This window comes from Taeniopygia guttata, chromosome 9, assembly GCF_048771995.1.
Source record: "Taeniopygia guttata chromosome 9, bTaeGut7.mat, whole genome shotgun sequence".
NCBI lineage: Eukaryota > Metazoa > Chordata > Aves > Passeriformes > Estrildidae > Taeniopygia > Taeniopygia guttata.
In genome coordinates, this window is record NC_133034.1 from 18,421,513 (window position 1) to 18,437,261 (window position 15,749).

At 43.9% G+C, this 15,749-nt stretch overlaps 1 long non-coding RNA gene across 1 annotated transcript in view; it reads right to left on the reverse strand.

Moving 5' to 3' along the window:
* Positions 1-571: 571 nt before the first annotated feature.
* Positions 572-15,749, reverse strand: part of LOC121470453 (uncharacterized) — a 76,018-nt gene continuing 60,840 nt past the window's right edge. The window contains exons 7-9 of the long non-coding RNA XR_012057429.1: positions 6,693-6,928; positions 4,492-4,569; positions 572-927 (exon numbers count right to left, since the gene is read on the reverse strand). This is a non-coding gene — a long non-coding RNA (uncharacterized lncRNA). The remainder of the gene's footprint in view (positions 928-4,491; positions 4,570-6,692; positions 6,929-15,749) is intronic.

The following is a 15,749-nucleotide window of genomic DNA, read 5'->3' on the forward strand; positions in this document are numbered from 1 at the left end:
TTATTTCTTTATGAGTGTAGTAAAAATGCTCTGGAAGGGCTCTTGTGTTTTGCAATGTGAATGAGCACAGCTGACCCAAAAAGACGAATTTCAGACTAGTTAAGAGCAGTGATAAAAATTATATTGTGCTTCTGCTTGCTTTAGATGATGTTTGCTGTGCTCACAGGCACAGGAAAGAACCAGAGGGGAACAGGACAGAAATAAAAAATTTGTTGCAAAGAGGGTATAAATTTAGTCCAGAGAATTAAACCCCAGTGTGTCAACATAAATTAAACCAGCCCTCTTCAGAGGTGGAGGATCCATAGCCATGTCACAATAAAGTTGTTGGCCATGGGCTAAAAATAAGGAAAATTTGTCACCTTAATTTTCTTCCCTCTCAGGGGAAGAAAAGAGGAATGCTGCAGCACTGGGGGCAGTGGCTTAGCAACTGAGCCTGAGGAAGGCCCAGCCACTCCATATGGGATAGGAAATCTCCAGCTGAAGCAATGACAAAATATATATACCACCCCTGTCAGCAGATGGTTCTCACCTGTGTATGAGGCCCAACGTGAAATAGAGTCAGCAGAGGTAATCATCCTGATTTTTATTTTTTAAAAAAGATACATTAATGGCACAAATACAGCAGGGCTGCCACTGATATTTTTTTGTACAGACAATAATTCCTTCTCCTTCATTTTCAGACAGATACCCAGTGAGCCCAGGAATGCAGGGCTATTTCTCTGGAAGCTCCACAGGAAACACTGATGCCAGCTGTCACAATTCCTGTTTATCCCCCTTGGCATGAAGGAGGCTGGAGCAGAGGGCTGCAGGAGTGGGGTGTCCTCCTGCAGAACTGAAGGAGATGAGCCCCTGGAGCCTCTCGCTGCCACCGCTGCTGCTGTGCCAAGGAAAAGGGACTCCAGCCAGTGAAATTAGTGGAGGAGCATCCTTGGCAAAGACCAATGAGCAAGTTTAGGTGTGAATGGGTTTGTTGAAGTACAATGGGTAGAAGAACAGTTCTGCATTCTCTGGATGTGTTAGCAAAGGCCTTCTGAGAGGAGTAGTGCTGGGAGAGGGGAGATGGGAGACATCAGACTCCTCTGGCTGGGACCCTGGGGTGCAGGAGTGGGTCTAGTTTCTACTTCCACTAGGGAGATCTCAAGCACTCTGAGTTTCCGAGGTGTAAGAATTCCAGATCAAGTGATATCTTTTTCTTCCAGCTTTCTATCTCATGTGATTAGTTTACATGCTCTTCTAGAGGGCAGTTGCACCAGGGCCACAGGCTCAGAGGGGACCTCACTGGGGCTGGAATACAAATTTTTCTGGAAAGATTATTCTATTACTGTATGAATTGCTTTTCCTGCCATTTAGGTTGTAAAGTACTAGCAATGTGCAGTAGATGATTTTCAGGCTATTGTGCTTTTATTTTGGACTCAGACCTGGATCCTGTCACCTGCAAAACTCTGCAGCTAATGCTTAGTAGGATGTCATATCCTGCATTTTGCACATCTGAATCATTAGTTGGAGAAGAGAAGGAAAAGGGGAAAGAACAAAAAAAATCCACCTTTGTATAACTAAAAATCTCACAGTGGTGTTTGTTTAGTGTGAAAGAATGATTAGTAATTTTTAGTGAATAGCAATTTTCTCCCGCAGATGACTTTTCTGCATTCCCATAGAGCTCACAAACACACATGACCTGCCAAATGGGAAGGAAAAGCTGAGACACCAAACATTATATTTAGTATTTTTTTAATTTTACTATTTTAAAACATCCAGTCCAATCAACAGAAATAATATAGTCCTTTTTTTTCCCCCCCTAAATTCCTCTGTGTTTGTGGAAGCTATGTAGTTATCTATAGCTATCCATGTATTATGTATAGATTGTAGATACAGATAGAGGGAAGATGGGAACATTAATCTAAATATCTATATAGATAGATATAGATATATAGATATCTAGGTGTGCTTTCCCCTGTTCCCTGCATCATTTAGAACTGAACAGAGATAAAGGAAACCTCTTGATTATGCCGATTTCCCCCCCCCTCCCTCCCTGTGACATGCTGAGGAAATTGTACTCTGGTTTCTAGGACTGGTTTTCTCTGCCCCATTGTGCAACAAAAAAGTGATTATTTTTAATGTGGTCAAGAAAGAAGCATTTTTCCCTTCTCCTTTTTCCAATTGATTCTGCTGCAGGAGGGACCTTGCTCTATTGTATGAGTGAGGAACATGGGGCCAAATTCACACGTGGGTAACTCCTACTGATGATGCTGGAGTTACCTCAGGGATGGATTTGACCCATGATCTGTTATTTTTCTGCCTTAACTGCAGCTCGTCTGCAAAACCTCAATCATTACACCTGGTTAGACTAGAGCCTAGACAAACTGTGTGGCCTCAGCATTTGCTTTTATGAATCATCCCTTGTTTCATATAAAGAAATCCAAGACAAGCTGAACACAGCTGCTTAGTTCGATGGCAATCACACACTTTGCCCACTTTAGGGCTGTGTGTCTAACGCTTTGCAGGAGCTGGGAAAATATTCCCAGCTTAAACCATCCCATTTAGTGCTGCTTTTAGAACAGGAATCAGAATATTCACTGGATTTACTGTAGGAAAAGGTGCTGGGATGAAACCATTGTAGACTGAAGTTGTACACATACAGAAGTGGTGCCACCTTTTCCTGGCTGCCTCATTAATTTCCTACCCTGCTAGGCCACCCCAAGGAACAAGAAGGCAAATTGGAGTTTATAGCCACTCTTAAACCAACCCAGTCTTAAAATGGGCCCTGTGTGAGAACCAGCTTCCAGATGTTTTCTTCTGGTAAGGCACAAACTCCTCCAGGACTGGATGTGAACTAGTAATAGAAATAAAAAGCTTATTTCATAGCACTCCTGAAAAATCTGACTGGGCAGCTGGGAGGGAAGCTGAGGAAACATGGAGTCCTTCACAGTTTCTCCAGGCCTTCTCTTCTAATTTGTTGAGGTCCTCAAGCTCACACATCCAATGCCCTGAGTCACCCTGAGAAACAGTTTATGAGGTAAAGAAGTGCTGCACAAACTGAAAAGCAGATTTAAACAGGGAGCTTCAGAAAGATGATGAGTGGGTTTTGTTTTTGCTTTGCTGTTTTGCTTTTGAGTCAGAGGAAATTATTAGCTCTTCAAATTTCCCCAGCACTCAGGGATGTGACAATTCAGTGCCCACCTTGAAGGATGGGATGCAGACAGAGAGACTGGAAGCCTTGGGTTTGGCTTTTCTTTATCATTTTTGTTTTAGATGATCACGGTGGTGATAATTTAAATGGGTAAAATACAGCATCTCACGTGCACGTGCACACACACAGAGTTTCCCCATTTCCTCAGCATGCTGCTTTCCCTGGATCTTCATTTGCCTGGACAGCCTGAGGGATGGATGTTAATGTGATTATATTTCTATATACTTTCCTGGCTGCCAAAGATTTCTCATTTACTTGGGCAATGCAGTTTGCCTTTTTGGCTCAATGTTTGCCCCCACAGCTGTCTTCTCTCACCTTTTGGTGCACATGTGTATAAAGGGATCCAAACTGGGAGCACTCGTGCATGCTGCTGCCACAGGGGAAGGGAATTTCTCATGCAGGCTCAGCACTCTCAGCTTCAGGCAGGCTGCCTGGGAAAAGCTCTCCTTAGGCTGTACCTGCACCTTGGGGAGCTGGCAGCCCACCCTGGGCTGGCATGGTGCCCTCCGAGCACATGGATTTGGGAGCACACACAGCCAGGGGGACAAGCAGAGCCTCCAAGGGGTTTGCTGACAGCAGGGATGGTTCCAGCCTGGGAATGTTAAGATGCTTGGGCTGTTGCTGCACACTGTTGCAGAAAATGCCAGCCCTCCCCAGACTCGAGACTAGATGTTCTTGGCTAAAGAAACTATGATTTCCTGGTGGAACAAGAGCTTCTTAAAAAAATTATTGTGAAATTTCTGCAAGTGTTTCGGTATAAAGAAGCAAAAGAGGATTCCACAGAATAAGTAAATTTTGATTTGTTTAATATTTGAGTTAGCAGGTATTTGCAGGGGAGGATACCTCTCTTGATGAGAGCAGCATTTTCCAGGTGCTACTTCTATTTCTTCTTTCTGTTGTTCCCAGGAGTGGGATCCTTGACCTAGTCAAGCTTTTTACTCACTATTTTTTGGACCTGTAACTCACATGGGAACATTCTGACCTCATGCAGTGCTATTACATCTCAGTTTATTGAGCAGAGGAATTATTATCACCTTCTCTCTGAGAAGGGAATAATGATAAATATTTATCATAATATATGGATATATATATATATATGGATAATATATATACATAATACATGAATAAATATGATAAATATGTCTGATGTAGTAATGGTTTGACTGTCTGACAGAGGATAGGTAAGAGAATTTCTCATAGGTACCAAGAATAAAAGGACTGTGGGAAAGTCAGTGTAGAACTCAGATTAATGGAGGAGTAAACTGAGGCACAGAGCAATCAAAGTGGTGTCACAAAGTCTGTACCTGCCAATGCCCACAGTAGGGACCAGTAGAAGACGGGGCCTTCCATGGTTTCATTCAGTGGGAACTGGTCCAAGAACACTGGTATAAAAAATAAACATGAAATAGTTTGGAGGAAAACTTCTTGAAACTGAGCAAATACAGTTATGCCAGTGTTTGTTTTGGAAACACAGGGTATGCTCAGGTGAGGAAGTGTCCTGACTTGCAGCATATTTCAGCTTGCCTGTAAGCAGAGCTCCTCTGGGCTTTACATGAGAATCACTTTCCCTCCTTTGGAGAACAATGACAGACCATCCATTTGACACATGACAAAAATGCAGAAACACAAGCTTAGCAGAACAATCTGCCTTAAGAATCAATTACTTTTTCCCTCTTATTTGGAAGATAATTAAGTGCTAGAGCTCAGGCTTCCTGACCTATGAAAATAAGGTATTTATAATTTTAACTGCAATTCCAACATGCATCCATACATTCTTCAGGATGCTCTGGCTTATTGCTTTTTACCAAAGCCACATCAATGTAAGGCCTGGCTATGAATGTTCAGTCTGAGAACGCTCACAGGCAACTTGCTGGAGTCCAGTGATAGAGCAATCCTGCTCTTCTCCATGACTTGTGTCTATGTTAAGAAGATGCCAATAATACCCTGAATTTTCACCTGGATTTTCCCACCTGCTGCCTCTTGGACATGGAAGGGACATCTCTAGCACCACACTTTTGCTCTCCTTCACATTCTTGTCCAATATGAGGAAAGGAGTGGGATATCAGTGGGATTTTCAGAAAAAAACCCCAAATGCAATTGTAGCAAACTGCAGTGTTTGTTACAGGGGGAGGAAGAACAGGGATGGGTAGTGAGAGTGGAAGATAAACCCTCCACTTCCCACCCCACCTGCACAAAGCCAGCTGAATGCCAGTCTTTGATTTGTTTAGAAACCAAGTTACATGAGTTCTCACCTTTGCTACTTGAATTCTACCTTTTTCTTTCCCTCAGGAATTTCCCTAACTCTGAAGCGCTCTTTTCCATTTTTGTCTCAATTCTGTTTATATTTATTTCTTCCCGCAGTGCTCTGGTTCAAATCCATCTTGACTCTAAGGGATCCTGACAGCAAAGTTAGTTAGAAACTTAAGTGCTGCAAGTGGTCTTCAGGATATCCAGCCTAAGTGTAATTTTCAGGAGCATATTCTTCCTTCCAGACCACTTTAGTCTTGTTTGAGGCTCTCGTGTTCTCATTTTCTAACCTGTTACTTTTAACTCAGAAGGCTCTCCATGGCTTACCTTAGCTCTTGCTTTCTCTAGAAAGCTTTTCTCATAGATACCTGCCACCACACTCCCAAAGTATCCCACTCTCTCAGGGTGAGAGATTTCTCCATGGAGCTTGTACTCTTTTTCCTGCTTTCCAATACTCTCTGCCAAATCTCCCAAGGACTTTGTAGTTTTGGTTTTTGTGGGGTTTTTTGGGGGTTTTTTGTAACTTTTACTGCTCAGAAACCTCAGCTGATCACATGGCAGACTCCTCCTGATATCCTCTTGTTTTCTGTGCCTGGAGAGGGGCAGATGATGGTGCAGGAGATGATGTGGAGTCCGGTACACTCTTACACATACAGGAAATAAATATTTCAGGATGTACTGCTATACCCTTTTCCCTTCAGACACTGAGCTGGAGATTTGGTTCTTCCCCTTTATGGCTGGTGATGGGACTGGATCTGTGCCCATGCTCATGACAAATGTCCCACTCAGTGCTGGCCATCAAATCTTGCCACTTTGGATTTGCAGCCATTTGGCAGCGATCCCATTTCTCAGCACAGGGTTCCTTCCAATTTGAGGTAATATTTCTTCTAGGACAAAATGGAGAAACCACACAGCTAAACTTCTTCCACACTTTGGGAAAATCGATGCCGGTTATCCACTAGGTGACACTGTTTACCTACAGATCTTGTCGAATTTGCGTGAAACTCCACAAATCTTTCAAAAGTAGCATACAATATGTTTTGCTCTTAAAGAAAAAGGAGACTGGTTGCAGAGGAGCAGGAAAATGGGCTGTCAGTGAGGTATAATTAAGGGCAAACCTACAGTTATGAGACTTTATGGTCTGGTTTCAAACTATTTACTAAAATGCATTTTAAAAGCTGCTTTTTATCAGCCCCATTTCAAAGACTTAGGAAATTGTTTTATTTAAAGAAAAATAGAAAGAAAGGCAGGCACTCACCATCAGCACATATCTCAGCCTGGCTCACATTTTGTCTTGGAGAACAGTGTGAACAGAATTGCCTGGTGGCAGAGCCAGGGAGGAAGGAGAAAACAGGAGAATTTCCGCAATCTCATCTGAGGAGAGCTCGGTGGAAAACTGCTCTCCAGCCTTGCAGACATTTCAGAATTTTTCATTTTCTCCCCAGCCTTAAACAGCACCAGAACTGGTAATCTCAATTTCTGAAAATTGGCTGTCTGAAAGAAACAAAAACTGGTTAGATGCTGATTTGTTTCATGCTTAAATATTATTTGATCCTTAATATATTTTCCCCTATAGAATTATGTGCTCCTCTTTATAAAACAATATAATTCATTATGAAATGCTGACCAAGTGAAAATGTTTAAAACTTAAAATCAGGTGGGCCAAAATCAAGAGCTTCCCACAAGACGTATCAGCATTTAATTAATATTTTCTAATTGGAAAAATACAAACCTGCTTTAGCACACTAATGCCACTGGAGATGGCGTTAGGGAAGTTTGTGCTAGACATAGCTGTGATCTGGGAATCACACTTGCAAGGAAGCCGGATGAGTGTGTTTGAATTGGACATGCATTCTGGAAAAACTTTGGAGAATTCCATTCTTCTCATTTGTGCTGCTGACAGGCCAAAAGAAACACTTCTCATCTTCAGCCTTTAAGTCAGGCTTTCAGAAATACCAACAACATGCCAGTGTCAAGGGAGGTGTCTGGGGAGCAGCGGGTGTTGAGGATCCCCAGGCGCAGCCTGGGCACCTGCAGAGCACAGGGAGAATGGCATGGGAACCCACCAGCCTCGTGCTCTCCCACTGTGAGTCAGCCCTTTCTATTCTTTTGTAACCACAGCCTATAAGAAGCTTATGGCCCAGTTCATGTTTAAACATGGCCAGAGATCACCTTTAATTCCACTGTCTAGCCATATTCAAATATAGGTTTTGGCTACAGCTCCAATCAGTCTCATAAAACACAGATTTGGGGAACATTTTTGTATGATACAGTTCACACTTGCAAAGGAAGATCTTCTTTCTCCTATCATTTTGGCTACTGGGCTTTTCCCTCCTGTGTTCTGATGGAAAGGACTAGTTAAATAAAAGTTGGGCATTGATTTTCTAAAGCCCTTTTCCTCATCTGCCCTCATCAGACCCTCCCCCCTGAAACCCTGAGGTGTCCAGGCTTGGTTAACATCAATGAGGCAGAGCTTCAAATCTCCGAGGTGCAAACCCACTTCTCACACTGCTTCCAACACGTTCTGGTACCTGTTACAGCCAGAACACTGTCCAAACACCCCAGCCAAAGCAAGATCCTCTTCATGCCTTCTGCTGAGCATGGGGCTCTCTCTTCATGTCTGAAGCTGCAGCTTCAGCTCAACCCCTGTAGCTCGGGGGTTTTCTAGATGTTTGGAGATCTCCAGAAATATTTTATTGCTGACAAAGTTTGGTACGCCAGCAATTATGATGGAACAAGAGGCAAGCTTTGCTTCAAAGCTCTTGTGCTCAGAGCACAGAAGATGGCAGGGCAAGAGAGGTACAGGGATGCTCCAGCGATTGTGCCCCTGAACCAGGAGCAGAATCAAGCTGTGCGTGGACATCCTGTGGAGGAGGCACAGCTGCACTTCCACCTCCAACTGTGTGATTTGCTGCATGTCCTCTGTTTCCAGCACTGCCTTTTTGAAAACCAACCACAGAACTAATTTATAATTGTGCAAAAAGCCTTGCGGGTTGGATAACAGTAGTTTTACAAGAACCTGGAAGGCACTGAAAAACTCTTATGGTATTTTTGATGTAAAATTATTATTTTCGACTGCTGTTCAGTGCACACAGTAGCTGCTGGCACAGTTTCAATGGTTAGGTGGATGACATGTTATTTTTACATTTTTGAAGTGGCTTTGGGGCCTGACTCATACACACAAGATATGGAACAAAAAAGGAACAGAAGAACTGGTGTTAAGAACCAGTGAAGCCCCTGATTTGTCTTGTGGTTTGGGCATAAACAGGTTTTATTTAGACTGTAACTCCTAATTGGACTTTTGTTTGTGTTGCTCTTCCAAAATTGTTTCTACAGCATGAAGCAATGCTCAGGAGAAGGCATTCAGGTTCAGGGCCTTGTTTTAAGATGTGGAGCAAACCAGCACAGAGGAGCTTTCCCCAGAAATATTCCTCAGGCTCAAATCTGAACATGTTGTGTCTTTCAGCTCTCATTGGAGCTCTCCTTCCCCATGAGTGCTACAGACAGAAAATATTTAAGCAAAATAACTTTCACTGTCAAGTGAAAGCTTCGTAAGGCAAAGTGGTGGAGGGGGTGGGGGTTGGGAAAAGAGAAAAACGAACTCATTCACCAGAGAGCTGAGTCTAGCAGGCTCATTGCACTCCTGACACTGTCCAGATCTGAGGCTGAACCTCCGAAGGCAAAGGGCAGGAGCTAGTTTGTTTAATTTTGAATATTTGCATATCTCTTTCTCTCACTGCATTGGTATCAGATCTGCAACAACCTATTAAAGCTTTCATTTGAATAGCCATTATATGCCTGAGAATGGAGACTGGGCTCCTTGGGAGCGCTTAGGAATAAACAAATCATTTGTGGCACATGTGTTGTTCAAGCTTCAAGCAAGGTAAATGGAAAATACAGATTATGGTGCCTCAAGTCCTCTCCATTTTCCCCACTTGTCAAACATTCCCAGATTCTTCAAAAGAAGAATCTAGCCATATTATTAGCAATAAAATGGCTTATAGCTGAAATTTTGAAAAGATTTAACAATGTTCTTTGCAGGAATTGTGTTTCTCATTACATAAATCTCCAGGCTCTCAGGCAAACCACCACCACCACAGTGAGCCATTATGTCCTGCTGTGGCGGTGTCTCAACTTTAAAAAGGTAAAGATCCAGGGTTTTTTGACTTTCTTGTTTTCCATTCTTATTCCTTTTAAAGGAAAAAAAAACCCAACAAACCACCACAAGCTCAAAACAAACCAAACAATATATTCACCACAGCAAAGTCCCTGCAGATTCATCTGCACTGGGGCAGATAAGTCCCCATTAGCACCAGTGACCCATGCATGGCCAGGGATGGGCTGGGGAGAGGACATGGGTGAACAGATGGGGGGACACAGGGATTTCTGGGAACCATTGGGAGTGGGTGCAGGCTCCTTCCCCACCTCAGTGGTGCAGGATGCAGATGCAGGTTCTCAGAACACCAATACACTGTTCAACAGTAAAGCCAGAGGCAACCTCCCTTCCCTCCACTCTGCCTCCTGCAACTGCTCTCCAGAGCAGCAAAAAAGCTGAAACTGCCACTTGCCTTCAGCCAGGGTGTTTCTGCTGATGTTGTGGCCTTTCCCAGCCTGTAGGATGTGTTCCACACGCTTTCTCCCAGATACTGACATCGGCTGTATTTTGACCTGGCTCCAGACTTCTGCACATGGACTCCCAACCCTAAGATGGGCCTGGGCGAAGGAAAGGTGGGATCCTTGGTCATCTGCTAACATGGCTTGGAAAACAAACACTGGGAGTGAAGTAAAATAGCATAAAGTGAAACCCTAGCAAAAAATCCTGAACCTGATGCAACTAAGTTTTTTAATCATCCATTGAAAAATATGCCATCAATTGCCAGGAAAATTTCTCAGGTTGATATGGCAACTGGAAACACTGGAAATTAAAAAGCTGAACAAATGTTCTTAAAGGAGAAAAATAGTCTCACTCCTGATCAGCAGGGATTTCCAAACTCCCTTCCTCAGCCTGCCTTCTTTTAAATTCACAACCTACAGGAACAGCAGTGTCATAGGATGATGCTTATTTTCTTTCTATCACCAGAGGCTGTTTCTTGGAGGGTGCAGTAACAGCTTTGGGCTTTTGTGTGATAGATCTGTAGTCACAGCATAGCTCTTACTCTCTTTTCAGCAGCAGCATCCACCTGCTAGCAAGGCCTGATCCCCCCCCAAAATTAATAATATCACTCTTTCGACAACCCTGTCAAGTATATGGGGCATAGGTTGGGAAAACAGAGAGTTCTGGTTATCTGTATTATTGCCATATGACCTCTATCTCTTCTAGTCTTAGCAGAAAGTGAGTAATGTCCCAGGAGTCCTGATCCGTCCTGAACGCGTCTGGTAGCACAGCTCAGTGGGAATGGGTCAGCAACCCACATGGAGGGAACAGCTCATACTGGGCAGGAGAGCTGCTCCTGGCAGGTTGAGTGGAAACAAAAGAATTAATGACCTGTAGGTGTCCAAAGAGCAGTTACAGGAAGAACATAAACAATATTTGCTGAGTTTATGCAACTGCCTCCTCCATGTCCAGGAAATTAAGTACAAAAGAAGAGAAGGAAATAGTTGTTAAATACCTAAGGCTGCCCCTTGGGAAGAAGAACTAAACAGGACATTCACATTTACATGCCATCTTCTTACTCGAGAAGGATTTAGAGAAGTGAACAAACAAGACCAGATAATTATCCACCTCTTAAGATCGACAAGGACTGTACTTGCCTATTATCTGACTAATAAATATTCTCATTTCTAACCTCTTGTTTTCAATCTCAGTTGCTTGATCAATAATCTATAATTAACCAATAAAGGTAGAAGTGACCTGTTCTGGATGTGCCAAGAAAAGTGATGGGTACAGCTGCCAGAGATACTGGGCAAAAGGAGACAGTTCTTGCCATAAAATGCTGTAGTCTGTGATAGGGACTTTACTGCCTTGTGCTAAACTTCGGGGCAGGCAGAAAGAGGTGCCTGCAAGGTGCAGATGGCAGCGTCCCCCAGAGCTCTGGACAAAGCCAAAAAACTCTTAGGTGTGCTATGATCACTGTGGGACTTGACTGGAGAACACAGTCCCACACAGCCTGGGATGCAGGCACAGGGAGAAACTGGTGGTGCTTGGGGCAGTTTTAGACTGGCGTTCTCCCTGCCCTGTGCTGCTCCTTGCTGGTTACTTGGTGTCCTGGGACAGGGGCTGCCCGCTGGGGCCGTGCCAGCGAGGCCACCGCTGCTGCCCAGCACCTGGCAGGAACCCACCCTCTGGGAGGACAAACTCTCCTTCCCTTTGCTCTCAGATCCAACTGACCATATCTTCTCAAGCCAGAGTCTCACACATCAGAGCCGATTCGTATTTCTCCTCTGAAGGGGACAAGAGAGTGTTTAAGAACCCACCTCAGAAAACCAGAGAGGGCAATTAGCTCTTATTTCGTATTTATTTTATCTTTTCTTTAAACAAAAGATTGCTATTCTTTTCTCTCCCTACAATGAAGTTAATAGAGTTATTCATCAAGTTTTCCAAATTTAGACATCAAACTGATGTTTTTCTCCCACTGCTAATTTTATTCTTAGCAGCACTTACATAAAGGCAAGTATTGCAATATGACAAAAATACAAACCTCCTCTGACCTGGAATGTACCAGCAGGTAAAGTACAGGGGAAAGTACAAGCAACTTCTCACCCAGGCTCTCCAAAACAGCAAGTCTTTAAGTAGAACTGAGAGGTTTTTTAATACTTTTTTCTCTCAAAATCCACAACTTAGCTATCTGCTTTTGTAGTCTGGCCCTGGACTACCAGGTTGTGCCCTCACATTACCACAGTGGTTTGATGCTGTGTTTTGCAGCAAGGCCAAAGTTCCTGGTCTCAGGTCAGCAGGCAGCATTTTGTACCCTCATGGGGGTCTGTCTCTGTTCATGAAGGCCATGTCCACAGTCTCTGTTCTTCAGGTGTCAGTCTCCTGATTTTTCTCCCAGCCTGTTTTTCTGCAAGCACAGTGGTGCTCATACTGAATTTCCAAGCACATGCCTTGAGTTTGCATTCTTGCATCTGGCCCAGTTTAGATGCTTTGGGACCAGCCAAAGAAAAAGAGAGTCCAGCCCCCCATGTTCCTCCAGCCTCTTCTGAATACAGCTGGTGCTCTGCATTTGGACTAGTGACCAGCAGTGCACATGAGGGAGAGCTGCCATGGACAAGCCATGCCTCTGGTGACTCTTCTTGCAGAGCAGGCAACGTGCAAGAAACACTTCCTGCAGCATCTCTGCATTCCCCTTTTTTCCCATTTCCCAAAGTGATGCTGTTTAATGTTGGTGAAAAGGATGCTGCCTGCCCTGGGCTGTCTGCTGAAGAGCCAAAAATGCTCTCGTGCACATGCCCAGAAAGAGCCACAGGGCCAAATTCAGACACTGAATGTAGAAAGGCACTGAGCAAGAGCTGTGACCAAACCTAGTTTTAAAGCCTGCTAAGCACACAAGGCACTCTCCCATGTAATTACCACTTGAAGAGGGCGGTTCGGGTGCTGTCACCAGCAGCATGAACCTCTGTGCACTGCTCATTTCTGTGTGACAGCACCTGTTCCTGCACACTCCATCCCATGGCATCCCGTGACTTTGCCTGGCATAACAAAACCCAGCCCCCAGTAAAGCTGCAGGTTTCCACCAGCTTTTGCAATGCCTCAGTCCCACACATTCCCATTGGCCCCGGTCGTGCCTCATTAGTTTGGCTTAATCAAGTGACGAGCTCCGCTCGAGGCCGGGGAGCTGCCGCAGTCAATGGGGGCCATTCTCCCTGGATAGACACATGTCACCCCCATTAGTGTCAACAGAGCTACGAGTGCACAGCGGAGAAAGGCCCCAATGTGTCCAACGGGCATTAGGGACGGACAGAGGGGCCAGCTCAGCCCCGGGGTAGGAGCCTGCAGCTCGCTCACGCCTCGCAGCAGAGCAGAAATTCAACTTGGTTTGGGCCAGACCAGTGGGATAAGCACCAAAACAAGGAAAGAGAACAAACAAGACACTGGTATCACCTGGCAGGTGACTGAGTCCCATGGAACACCCCCAGCAGGTGGCTGAGGGCCACGGACTGTGCAGCAAACAGGTGCCCAAACAGCACCAGGTGCCCCTGAGCTGAGCGGTGCCAGCACGGGGGTACCCAGGCTTTAGGGCTGTGAAAGGGAAAGTTCTCAACAGAGATAAAGAAAGAAAGAAATAAAAAAGCAGGGTGGGGGGCACCTTTGAGACCCTGAGGACAGCCTGGGGGCTGCCAAAGTGAGCAGGCTGAGTGTCAACAGCAAGTGTGGGAGAGGGGCCACTGCGTCCTCTGTGCCAGCACCCATCCTTCGTGCACAAGAGAGGGATTCTTCATCGAAATCAGCCTGCCCTTGCCAAGGATCTGGCTTCCTAGGAGCTGCATCTCAGCCAAAATAGTCAACTGGCTCTTTGAGTTTCCCAGTTTTGGGGAGGCTTTTTACTTTCATATTTCTTCTTTTTTTTTTTTTTTTTTTTTAATTCATTTCAGTTTCTATTATTTCTCCTTAAGATTTAAAAGAAAATTTAAAAATATTTAGAAATTTGGAAAGGCTTTTAAAAAAATATTATCCTAACCTGGGAGTTTCTCATCTATGTTCCAGTGAGGGAAGAGTGAGCTTGGCAGGTCCCATGGCATATGTTTCTATGGTGTGCATAGCAGAGATACCAGGCAGTTACACCAAATGTTTTTTAAACATTTGCTTTTCAATTTGGGCTTAAATGAATGCAACCCCATAAATATTGCCATTGGACACTGGCAATAAAAATATCATTTTTATCCCTCATGATGCTGTCTCATGTGTTGATGTATTACCTAGACATGGGGCACAGGCCTCTCTGTATCTGCACCATTCCCATGGAAATTTCTCTTAGAACTTTTGGCGGTGCTTGGCTTGCCTTATCTTTTATGAAAGAAAAATTTAGTCCAAAATGTGTAGCTCTATATCCGACTGCAGATACTTCACTGGTACTCCTAGGGTTAATAGCCGTAATATGTCCCAAAAAACTGTCTTTAGCTTTCTCCATATGTTAATTCCCTCTAATCCTGTTATCAGTACAGGTAGTTGGACAAACAGTGTGATAATAAAGCAGTATTTAAAATACATGTCCTTCAGTCCTAGATTAACCACGAGATTTCCCAAGCACCTAGGGATCTGATTTACCTACTGTGTGCAAATCTCCAGTAAAAAGAAAGTATCCAGGAAAATGTATTTGCTCCCACACTGTATTGTTTACCATCCACTTTTCCCTTGATCTGTATGCGTGTCTGATCTATGAAATTTATTTATTCAAGACCTCAATGATAGTTTAAAATGGGGTCTAAAGAACTGGGACATTATCAACACTCTGAAGGAGTTTTCTGTGAGCACTAGCCATCCTCTTTCTTACCTCCCAAGCGCTTCCCCTCTCACCACAACCAAGATTTAAAAAACCAAAAGAAAAAGAAATGGAGAAGCTCCTTTCCCCTCACCCCATAACTGCTACAGGTGCTTACTTAGTTCTGGATAAACGCAGCCCACTTCCCCCCCAACCCACCTTTTTTTTTTTTTAATTCCTCTCAACGTGTCATAGCTTTATATGAGGCTAATGGAGCAAGGCAATGCTCAAACGTCAAATTAAACTGCACAGCTCTGTAATCACTCAGACTGACATGGCATAAAAGGATAATTAGTAGTTCATTACATGGAACATTGTTTGTTCAGCTAAATTGATTTCTCTCAGCTGCCCATGTTTTCTGTTTACTTAGTGAGTGCTCCACTGCACATTCTTATTTGTGAACTAGGAAATCCCTTCCCCTGAACTTTTTTCTTCCCTCTAATCAGCACTGAGGATTTTAAATATAGTTTGCTGGAGGTAGATGAACCTCCAAAATTACAGACAGGTGCGTGGCAACAATGGCCTGTGTGGAGCAATACGGAGTGCAAAACAAGCTGTGGTGCCTAAGGAGACATACCCAAGTATTCCAAAAAGGGCCGTGTGTGTCCATCTGCTTTGTACATAGAAATTCCTAGCCTGGTTATTTGCTTTTCAACTTACAGTGAACTTGCCTTTCTCTCATGTTGTAAAGAAAAAAAAAGAAAAAAAAGTGGGGCTATAATCTTTCAGTGTAGTGGAAGTTCTGCAACAAAGTCTTTTTTAAAGCCTCATTCTTGCTCACTAGGACCCAGAGAAAAGAGGAGATTGTTGTTTTAAACATGCTTTTCTTTCCTTTTGCAATTAGGGCTGAGGCAGAACTACCCAATTTCAAATGTTTCGAAACTGGCTGCCTCATG